The sequence below is a fragment of the Peromyscus eremicus genome, chromosome 3 (genome assembly GCF_949786415.1).
Source record: "Peromyscus eremicus chromosome 3, PerEre_H2_v1, whole genome shotgun sequence".
NCBI lineage: Eukaryota > Metazoa > Chordata > Mammalia > Rodentia > Cricetidae > Peromyscus > Peromyscus eremicus.
Window position 1 is genome coordinate 85,897,083 of NC_081418.1, and position 12,538 is coordinate 85,909,620.

Sequence of the window (12,538 nt, forward strand, 5' to 3'; positions counted from 1 at the left end):
CTCAAACTTTTATCCTTCTACTTTGGCCTCATGAGTGTTAGTATTATTGGCATGGGTCATCATGCCTGGATTCATTCTTACTTTCATTCTTTCTGATGTTTTTAGTTATGGCCAGAATCCTCATGTATTTGCCTAATGATATAGTACTTTAGCACTATGCAATAGGCCAGCTTGTCACCCTGAGATGGTGTAAGACCATCTTACTTTTCCTAAATGGCAGCAGCTTTGTTTGATCAATACTTGATATGATATTCCCGTATCTAAAGGGCATAGTAACTAGAACGAAGTAGTACCTTCATAGTACTATCACTACATAATGCGTGATGACCACCGCAGTCAAGTCTCCCTCTTTCTGACTTCCCTCTACTCTGGTGGCTCAATAGGAAACTGAGGAACACTGGACCAGTGGTTCTATATCCCCATGAGGAACACCGACCATTGGTTCTATATCCCTATGAGGAGCACTGACCCGTGGTTCTATATCCCCATGAGGAACACCTGACCAGTGGTTCTATATCCCCATGAGGAACACCTGACCAGTGGTTCTATATCCCCATGAGGAACAGCTGACCAGTGGTTCTATATCTCCATGAGGAACACCTGACCAGTGGTTCTATATCCCCACGAGGAACACCTGACCAGTGGTTCTATATCCCCATGAGAAACACCTGACCAGTGGTTCTATATCCCCATGAGGAACACCTGACCAGTGGTTCTATATCCCCATGAGGAACACCGACCAGTGGTTCTATATCCCCATGAGGAACACCTGACCAGTGGTTCTATATCCCCATGAGGAACACTGACCTGATGGTTGTATCTCCCCATGAAGAACACCTGACCAGTGGTTCTATATCCCCATGAGGAACACCTGACCAGTGGTTCTATATCCCCATGAGGAACACCTGACCAGTGGTTCTATATCCCCATGAGGAACACCTGACCAGTGGTTCTATATCCCCATGAGGAACACCTGACCAGTGGTTCTATATCCCCATGAGGAACACTGACCTGATGGTTGTATCTCCCCATGAAGAACACCTGACCAGTGGTTCTATATCCCCATGAGGAACACCTGACCAGTGGTTCTATATCCCCATGAGGAACACCTGACCAGTGGTTCTATATCCCCATGAGGAACACCTGACCAGTGGTTCTATATCCCCATGAGGAACACCGACCAGTGGTTCTATATCCCCATGAGGAACACTGACCTGATGGTTGTATCTCCCCATGAGGAACACCTGACCAGTGGTTCTATATCCCCATGAGGAACACCTGACCAGTGGTTCTATATCCCCATGAGGAACACCTGACCAGTGGTTCTATATCCCCATGAGGAACACCTGACCAGTGGTTCTATATCCCCATGAGGAACAGCTGACCAGTGGTTCTATATATCCATGAGGAACAGCTGACCAGTGGTTCTATATCTCCATGAGGAACACCTGACCAGTGGTTTTATATCCCCATGAGGAACACCTGACCAGTGGTTCTATATCCCCATGAGGAACACCTGACCAGTGGTTATATATCCCCACAACATCATAAGCCTGCCTTCCTTTTTCCAGGAGCACCAACTAGCCATTGGGCTGCCTCACATAGTCTCTCCACCTTCAGCACCATCTTTACCTTTCTTTTGGAAGAAGAAGACAGACCATTTCTTGAGTCCTTTGGAATTTTGCAGCATTAGGGAATTAGCCTCTTATTCTCCCTGCTGCTCAGTCAAGTGTTCTTAGGGCTGGCAAGATGTTTTCTATGAGTCTAACTGTTCTTCAGCTTTTGTGCACATATGTGAGCATTGTGTGTGTATAGTTGCCCCTCCCATCAGTTTTGGGTCATCTAAAATTTAAAAATATCTGAAATTCCCTCCAACCTAAAATTTTTGAGTGTCATATGGAATTCAGAGCATTTCAGAATTCTGAATTTTGTATTAAGGATAACTTGCAGTGTCTATGCAAATAGTCTAAGATCCCCAAACTTCTGAAATCTAAAACACTTCTTTTCCCAAGCATTTTGGTTAAGGGTGCTCAATCTGTAATTTCTTCTCATTTACTTAATTATCCATTCCTTCTGAATTTACTTAAAGATTGTAGTTTACATTGCAGTATTTTTAATTGGTTCTTTTAGAAGTCACCTGCTCACGTTTTATGTAATTGCTTGTTTTAATTCTATCACCTGTTTTTCCTTGTACATGAATATCAGTCATTCCTATAAAATAACTGAATGCTTATTTTATTTTTAAAATATTTTTATTTATTTGTTATTTACTTATTTATTTAGAACGTGTGTGTGTGTGTGTGTGTGTGTGTGTGTGTGTGTGTGTGTGTACATGTACATATGGGTGAAGGAGCTCATGGTGGCCAAAAGAGGGCATCAGATCCCCAGAGCTGGTGTAACAGGTGGATGTGAGCCCACCTGATGTAGGTGCTGGGAACCTAATTCTTGGTCCTCTGTAAGAGCAGCACTCTTAACTTCTGAGGCCTCTCTCCAGCTCCTGATGATTTTTTTATTGTACAGTGCAATATTATTTATAATTTTATAAAAGGAAATGCTATCATTTGTTTAGTTCACTGGCTATTCCTTATAACATTAGTTTTCTTTACTTGCTTTGTAATTTTGGTTTGAGAGCTAAAGGTGTGTGTGTGTGTGTGTGTGTGTGTGTGTGTGTGTGTGTGTATGTGTGTGTGTGTGTATGTGTGCACACATGTGTACATATATGTGTAAATGTTTATTATAGATATGTGTGACTTTCTTGATATTGTGCTCATCCTTCCGACTTCCTCAACTCTTCAAGAATGATCCTTCAGGCCCCAGACTAGGAATGCTGATGGTTTAGAGCTTTTTTGTGGGGATGAGGCAGGTAGAGAATTTATCCTTTATGGTGATATTTTATTTGTACTGAAATGTGATTTTATTTGTATGTTAATAAATAAAGTTGCCTGGGGGTCAGAGCTAATAGCAAGCCATAGCAGAAGTCTGGCAGTGGTAGCACACGCCCTTAATCCCGATCACATGACAGGCAGATCTCTGTGTGTTCAAGGATACCACCAGCATGGAGACACACACCTTTAATCTCAATACCAACCATAGAAGACCTGGAGGTCTGTATAGATGGCAGTGACAAGGAGGTCATGTGGTTGGGTTTACAACCAATGAGAAGGCAGAACAGGCAGTCTATAAGAAGACAAACACACAGGAAGTAGTTCTCTTGCTGAGGAGGACAGCAGCGGCAGTGAAGGGTAAGGTTTTTAGCTCTTAGCTATTGCTCTGACCTCTTGGGCTTTCATCTCTGCATTGGCTCTGTGTTTCTTATTTAACAAGACAGTTACAATCCTTGAGTTTATAGGAAGCTTCTGTGACTCCTGCATTCCCAGGCAGCATCATTACATCCATAGCCCCAGAGTTGGCTTTGCTGTCTTTGTAGGTAACAGTAAAAGATGTCAACCCCAGGCATGCTTTATTTCGAGGGGTCTGACTTTGGTCTACCAACGTCTTTGAGGACAATTATGATGTTGAAGCCCAGTAGTAGATCTATGTCTTCAACTCTTCAGCTGTTTTATGTTGTGGCACAATTATACAATATTATATATGTTCCAATCCTACCTCAACAGTATAACCTGGTTTATTTATATAGTTTGTGAGATTAAATATTGTCTCTTGTATGATTTGAGGTTCTGTATGAAATCACAGTTCCACCTTGTTAAAAAAATCAGATTCTGGGGTTGGAAAAATTGCTCAGTGGTTAAGAACACTGGCTGCTCTTCTAGAGGACTGGGGTTCAATTACTAGCAACCACATGGCAGCTCACAACCATCTGTTAACTCCAGTCCAGGGGGAACCGATGCCCTTTATGTGGTACACAGACATCCTTGCAAGCAAAACACCCATGCAAGCAAAACACCCATGCACATGCACATAAGATAAAAATAAATACATCTTCACAAAAACATCTTTAGAATACTCAGGATGAAAGCAAGGCAAGACATACTATATCCTTTTTGCTCATATTTCTATCTTTTTGCAGCACAAGTATTACAAATCACTGATGAGCCGGGTTAACAGAGTGTCTCTTAATCAATAAACGCCTTTAAAAGTCTTTCTAGGGGAAAAGATTAAAGGAAGTGGGGGAGTTAAAGAGGACAGAAATTATTCTTTCACAAAATGAGTGTTTTTCAAGTCAGCAAGATTAGTTAACACTGTTCATATTTTTAAACTGAAGCCTATGCAGTTTAACACTTTTGAAGGCTCAGTGTTTAGTACCCTGGCTTTAGTCATTGTCTTCAAGGCCTGGCTCAATTCCTTTCTTCTTTAAAAGTCCTTCCTCACCCTTCAGCCCTCTACTTCTGCACATCCTTTCATTTTTTCCATATGAATGTGCTCAGATTTTTAATTATTGACTTCCTCTTTTGCAGAGGGTCAATTTGATCTGGAATTTTTATCTTTCATTCCTATCTTCTCAGTAGTGTAGCCGTAGAAGGCTGACCTGTGTCTTCTCCTCTTTGTATGAGTGCACTGTGGTTTATGCAATGATAAATAATTATTGCATGCAGATTTATCTGCTTGGAGATGCATGGACTAGCTTCACTTAGAATTTGCTCTCCCAGGTGCACATACAGCTTACACATCCAAGATGTGAATTTATTTTACAGCATTCTTGATCCCATACCTCCAGTGCCATAGAATCAGAGAACTGTAGAGTTGGAAGGGATACGAGGGGCAGATGGTCCAGTGGTTTGGTCAATGTTTTCTTATTTAGGGAACACTGCCTTCCAAAATTTTAATTCTAAAAAGATCAGTGACAGGAACAATTTATCCTTGCTACATGGCATGAACATGTGCCTACACAGCCTTGCCATAGTCTCTGCTGTCTCTTAGGATGTGATCCAGTGTATGACCGAAGAATCCCAGATACATGAAGCATATTTGAATATCTGTAATGTAGTCCAGGTCCTATGGTGGAAAGCTCCTTGTCTAAAGCCAGATGGGTGGCAGAGGAGCCAGATTCAGGATGTACTGTTTATTGATGCTGCTTCTACCATCATCTCTTTTCACTTTGCTACAGCATCCAGAAAGATTTTTTTAAGGCAAAAACTTACATTTGACTGTAACCAAACTTTTAACACGTGTTCCTCTCTTTTTATCTCATGCCTTCAGATGCTGCCTCTTGTGTTGAGACCTGAACAGCAGAGCCTGCTCAGCATGCTGCTAAAGCTACCAGCTTGGTCATCTAAGACAGACTGTCTCCTGAAAACACATAGGAACCCACAAGCTTAGTCTCCCAGAAAGTGTTTCATTGCGTGTCCACCAAAGAATAATCATTTAGGAGCGTGAGAGATAGCTCATCAGTTAAGCGCGTGTACTGTTCTTGCAGAGGATACAAGTTCAGTTCCCAGCACCATGTCTCACAGCAATGACTCACAACATCCCGAAACTCTAGCTTTAGAGAGATCTGACACCTCTGACCTGCTCAGGCTCATGTGTACATACCCAGAAATAGACACAATGATGCTATACATAATTCAAATAAATGAACACTCATTTATCTTAGACCATCAGTTCCTTCCAGCCCTTCATGAAACCTCTGACCCAGACACAACACACATGTCCTGGATGTCTCTGCTATGATCAATTACATGTCTAAACTGCCTGACAATCCAGAAGGCAATTTTAAGGATTGTATTCCGCTGATTTCCACAACATCAAAAATATGGTAATATTAGAATTATTTTAAAAAAGATTTATTGTTAAGTTTTCACTTGTGTGTATGGGCACGTCTACATGTGTGTATATGCATATGAATGCAAATGACCATGAGGGCTAGAAGATGGCATTACATATCCTGGAGCCTGAGTTGCATGCAGGTGGCTGTGAGCTACGTGGTGTGGTTGCTGGGAACTGAATTCAGATCCTACAGAAGAACAGGAAGTGCTCATAACTGCTTAGCCATCTCCCCAGCCACTAGAACTATTTACAGATGAGTCTAGTTGAGGTTGGGAGTAGATAAATAATTAGCCTGGTGTTCAAACTAATGGAATCAGGTATTAAATCCACATTCTTTTGTCTTTGAATTTTGTACTTTTTATGCCCTTTAAAAGGCAGAATCCTGGACAGGCCACACCACTGATCTGAGCCAGTTGGGTAGGTTTTATGTACAGAGATGCCCCATTAATCTCATATTATTGGGGAATGAGCTGTTTCTACATAAGTGAATATTTCATGTAATGAAAGCTTTAAGCACCAAAGCTTAACCCAAAACTTGCCCATTTTGAGGGGAATCTTTCTGATTTCTGTTAGATATTTTTCTTCTGTAGGTGACTTCCTCAGCCAGTCCAATTTTCTGTGTCTTCCCATTTCCTAATGTTGTCTACCATCTGCAGAAACAGTGCTACCCAGGCTCAGGGCCAGTGGAGTTTGGACCTGGGAGCACACGGGAATCCTTCCAATTTTGGAAATTGGAACTTGAGTTTAGGGTTCTATTGCTTATTGAAATGTGGATAGATTTAAGCCCCAGGGTGTCTTTACGTCAGGGAACCACGGCTTCATCTTCACCTCATCACGTGCCTTGACAGCAGACATTACTGGCCTGGTGTGTGAGCACCTGCAGTTGAGTTAGCCCAACAGAGACTGCAAAGGCTGATGGGAAGGATAACTATGCTCAGCAGAGCTGGAGGTCTGAATGTGTCTCTCTAGGGCCATTTTCCCAAGAGAGGACTTTACTTCAATATTCTTGACATTTCATTATTTCTCACTTTTTAGCAGCTTCTTATTATGGAAAGGAAAGTTAAAGACCTTATACAGTCTGCTATTTTTGCTTCATTCCCACCTATTTTTCATATGAAATTAGACACAGTTTTTAGCTAAAGTCATGGAAATGTTTGCCAATTGTCTATCCTGCTAACATTTTGTGATTACATTTTCTTCCTTATACAAATGTGTTGCTTTCAGGAAAGAAAGACAGAAGGCACAGAGCTGGCTGGGTGGAGAGGTGGGGAGGATCTGTGAGGAGGAGAAGGAAGGGAAACCGTGATCAGAACAGGTTGTAGGAAAAGAATTATTTTCAATAGAAATGTGTCGCTTCCAGGAATTAATAATTCCTATTCCTCCCACCTGCTTCTTTGCTTGTTTCTTCTCACTAATTGTTTTCAAATTGTCCAACCCCAGTGACTATGATTTTCTCCAGGCAAAAGCGTTGCTTTCCCATTGTTCTCAGAAATATTCTTCTGGGAGTTCTCCATCCTCTTATTCCCCTGTGGCCAGGCTGTAGTCTAGGAATACTATTGTAGTATTCATTCTCCTGATTCTCCTCTTTGCTCTACCGCAGGATGCATGTCTTGATTCCTCCCTCCCTCCTCTCTCTTTCTCAGTTTACATCTCAGCTTCAGAAGACCACATTTTCAGTAGCTTATTAAGAAACCATGAAGGAGAGGTAGTTTTTTTGACCATGGAATTCTCAATATGCATTATTCTGTCTTCACTCTTAACTGATAATTTCTCTCAGTGTAGACTTCTAGGGTTCAGGTTTTAATTTCCCATTTGAAACAGCTGCTCCATTGACTTGTAGCTTAGAGTGCTTGTTGAGAAGTCTGAAGAATAATTATTTGTGGCTTGATGACATCACTGCCTGTATCTCTACTGCTATGTGATTTTGTGGACAGGTTGTGTGAGTCATCTCTTTGTGTCAGCCTTTCATCACCAAGACAAAAACGACTTGAAAGGAGGCAAGACTTATTGTGATTCACAGTTTCAGAGGTTTCAATGTGTTATTGTTAACTAGACTGAAAAATGGTCATGGCAAAGCTAAGGAAAGAGGTAGAGAGGGAGGGAGGGTACGAGGGAGAGAGGGAGAGACAGAGCTTCCTGCTTTCTGCCCCTATGTCCCTCTGGGGACAGCATCTTGGGTCTTCATTCTTCAGTCAGTCTTCCTGAAATCATTTCCAGGACACACTCAGAGGTGTGTATTCCTCATCTCCAAGACTTCTTGATTTAGCAAGATAACAGTGAGGACAAAGCATCACACAGTCAATAGACTTCCCATCTGAGGACCCGAGCCTCAGTTATGAGGAAAACATTGTACATCAGTATTTGATACTTAATCTTTTCTCTGTTTTTTTTTTTTTTTTGAGACAGAGTTTCTCTTCGTAGCCCTGGCTGTCCTGGAACTCACTCTGTGGACTCGCACTTACAGAGATCAGCCTGCTTCTGCTATCACCACCTTGCCCAAGATATTCTTATTATCAAAGTGGTGAATAACAGTGCTAGCATTTAAACTTCATTATGCATATACATTGTACACATTACTATGTTATAGAAGGACATTTTCATACAAGTACATAATGTGCACTGAGCACATTCCCAATACTTTCCTGCCTTCTTTCTTTCCCTTCCCTATTAGTTCCTCATATTCTCTAGAATTCTCTTTCATACAGTACAGCTTCATATATTTATCTAAATTTGTAGGAACAACAAATGAGATAATGTATCAGACACTGGTGTTTCTGAGACTAGCTGAATTAACTTAATATGACTATCTCTAGTTACATCTATTTCCCTGCAAATGACATCACTTTCTTCTTTATGGTTAATTTTTTTCATGTTGTGGATATATCTATAAGCTGTCACTGTTTTAGAGTCCAGGGCTTGAGGGTACCCCGAGCCTCATGCTTTGGTTGTAGATGTTTATCCATGCTCTGTGTGCCCTTCCCTCATGCTAAGATCCTGGTTGTAGATGTCCATCCATGCCCTGTGTGCCCCCTTCCCCTACTAGCTGAGATCCTGGTTGCAGATGTCCATCCATGCTGTGTGTGCCCCCTTCTCCTCTGCTGAAACTCTGGGCTAGTCCTCTGGAGCTTTGCCTTTGAAGAATAAATCTTCAGTTTCCTGCCAAAGTGGAAGATGGGGTGTAAGGTTTTTAACCACTCTTATCAGGCTTTAGATGAATTCCCCTGTTTGCAGCCCAGCTGCCCCATGCCTTCTGCATGCCGCCTTTGATTTCTGAATCTTTCAGGGATCAGAGGCCTGAGCTGGATGGTTTCCCATCGGCTCTCTTCTGCAAGCCCTTTCCACTCTGCTTTACCAGCTCTGATAATTTTATTTAATGTTTTCCAGCCTACAAATGTTGGCTGACATTTCTTTTTCTACTGTGTATTTATCTCTCTCTCTCTTTCTCCTTGTGGAACATCACACACATACACACACACACAGAGACACACACAGACACACACACACAGACGCACACAGACACAGACACACACACACACACACACACACACACACACACCACTTCTTTCTCTCTCTTTTTTAAGTAGGACATTTTGAGGAAGCAGAGACAAACATATTTAATCCACCACGTTCAATCAGATTTTTTTTTTTTTTTTGTCGTTTTCATGAGTACGTATTGGAAATAGTTTCAATTTTCATTGCTCAGTTTTGGAAACCAACAAGAATGTTGATCACAGCCTGTGGAAGGGTCTTTGGAAAGATTTTCGTGTGTGTCATTTGTATCTGTATTGAGTGTTCCACAATAGTGGTTCTGAAATAACTTTCCTTCCTTCCTTCCTTCCTTCCTTCCTTCCTTCCTTCCTTCCTTCCTTCCTTCCTTCCTTCCTTCCTCTCTCCCTCCCTCCCTTCCTCCCTCCTTCCCTCCCTCCCTCTCTCTCTCTTTCCATCCCTCCCCTTCCCTTCCTCCTTTCCTTTCTTTACCTAACCATTTCTGTGCCGCACACTGGGCATATCACAGTGAGACCCACATGGTTCCCACGTGTTGACATTCCCTGCCTATCTTCTCCTTACTATTGTTAATGATCTTGACTGTTTATTTGCTTTTGGTGTTTTAGCTCAACATTTATCATTGCTGTGACAAAATACATGAGAAAGCATGACATGGAGAGGGGACAGTCTGCCATGATAGGGATGAGTACTGATGCTCAGCTCACTTTTTCCTTTTGATTCAGTCCAGGACCCCAGCCTGTGGAATGGTGAAACACATGGTTAGGGTAGATCTTCCTACCCCAGTTAACTGAATCTAGAAAGGCCTTCCCAGACCTCCCCAGAGGTTTGTCCCCTACACATCCTAAGGGAGTCTTTAAATCTGACTAACTAACATTACCATCACAACATTTAATTAAGTTCAAGTTTAACAAATGTGACACACATATTTACAGATTCTCAACCTGCAGCTTGTTTAGAAGGATCTTGTAATGCTGGAGAGCTTGTGCAGCACAGATACACTGTATCTTTCTATTAACCACTGCATGGAGCCCAGACACACTGTATCTTTCTATTAACCACCAAGACCTTCAACCGCACTTCTTTCCCTGGCATCTGAGTTTAAGGCTGATCTCGGCAAAATCAGATTTGGAAAATACTTCCTATTGCTAAGACCGCTGCCCTTCATTGTTCAAATAAAACCTTATGTTATCCAGATGTAAAGCCTTATTACTTTGTTTGCTTCCTCTGATTTGTCCCTTCGTGTGTGGCGTTTGCCTGGCAAGCAAGGGAAATCAAGTTTATTAGGCCACTGTCTAAGGAAGAACAGCTAGATTCTGAGTATGGATGTGCACAGCCCTGGGAGATTTAAGATGCGCGGACTCTGTAACATTAATTTATGCTTCCTTTTTAGTGTCCTACTTTCTTGATCCGTAGCTGTATTTTTGAGAGTTAAAACAGTCAGAAAGGGACTTCTGAGCACTAAAGTAGTTTAGGATCCAAGGACTTTAGAGCTGGAAGAAAACATGGAGGGCTTGAAATAAAATCCTCCCAGTTTATTGTTGAATGTAAGAGTCCCTGCCCAGAGATGGTGAATACAAGAGTCCCTGACCAGGGTTAGGGGTGTAAATGTAGAAGTCTGCCCTGGGGCAGGGTGTGTGAATGTAGGAGTCCCTATCCAGGGAGGATGAAGAGTATTGTTCAAGGTTTCATGGTGAGTGACTGGCCTATCCAAGGCTGGATTTCAATCTCTGGGGTTTGTATTAAAAGTGTTCTAGCTGGGAAGGGGAGATGACACACTCAGTAAAGTACTTGCTATACTAGAGTGAGCCCCTGAATTTGGTCCCCAGCACCCATGAAAAAAGCAAGGTGTAGAGCTTTAGTTTTTTTTCAGATTATATATATATTATATTATATATATATTATAGCAGGCTTTCTTTTGGGTCACCAACTAGCTCCCAAATCATGACATTGAGACTTATTATTAGTTATGAATGTTTGGCCTTATTCTCATTTCTTTCTAGCTCTTATAACTTATATTAACCTGTTTCTCTTTGTCTATGTTTTGCCTCAGGTCTTTTTACCTTTCTTTCATTCTGTATGTCTTACTATGTGTCTGTCTGTTTGGCTGGCCCAGGGTATTTCCCTCTCTTTCTCTCTTGTTCTCTCTCTTCTGTCATTCTCTTCTCTCCTCCTACTTATTCTCTCTGCCCTCCAGTCCCTCCTATCCCTCTTCTGCCTAGCTATTGGCTGTTCAGCTTTTTATTAGACCAATCAGGTGTCTTAGGCAGGCAAGGTGAAACAGCAACATGTCTTTACAGAAGTAAACAAATGCAGCATAAACAAATGCAACACATATTTACACATTTAAACAAATGCAGCATGAACAAATGTATCACATGTTTACATGGTTAAAGTAATATTCCACAACAATATATATTTACATCATACTCTCTTTCCCTTTCTTCACTCCAAACCCTCCACTGCCAACTGTGCTGGATTTAGAGTCACCACAGAAACACACCTCTGAGTATGCCCATAAGACTATTTACAGAATACCCACTCTAAACCAGCACCACCCAGTGGGTGGGGCTCATGGTCTGAGTAGAAGAAGAAATGGAGCAGATAATCAACATTCGTGTCTCTCTTTCCTAACTATGGACATAAAGTGATCAGCTGCCTCCAACTCCTGCTTCAAAGACTTCATATCATAATGGATTGTACCTTTGCACTGTAACTGAAAACAAACCCTCTCTTTCTTAAAAAATAGAAATCTAATTATTCTATCACATTTGGTGATTTGGACATTTTAAATAAAGTGCATCTTTCTCAAAAGAAAAATAAAAGCAGAGTGTATATTTGTAACCCCAGAGCTGAGGAAGGATACAGGAGGATCCTCAGGCTCACTGGCCAGCCAGGAGGAACCCCAGGCTCACTGGCCAGTCAGCCTAGGGAATTGGTGAGTTAGAGACTCCAGCTCATGCCCGAGGAATGCCACCTGTGGCTGACCTCTGACCTCTGCACTCACACACATGTGCATCAGTACACACATATACCTATCCACACATAAACATACACACATATGTACATACATTGAAAATGTTCAAACCAATATCTCAAGAAGCATGTATTTAAAAAAAAAAAAAACAAAAACAACCAGCAGCCAGTTCTGATAATGAGAAAGGGCACCACAGACAAGGCCATCTTTGCTGAAGGAAGTGGATTTCTTTAGGATGTCAGAGCGTCTGTAGGTTGAGCCGACCCACGTACCACACGAACAGCTCTAATGCCTGCACCCTTCTACTGTGTAATGTAATTACATCCTCACTTC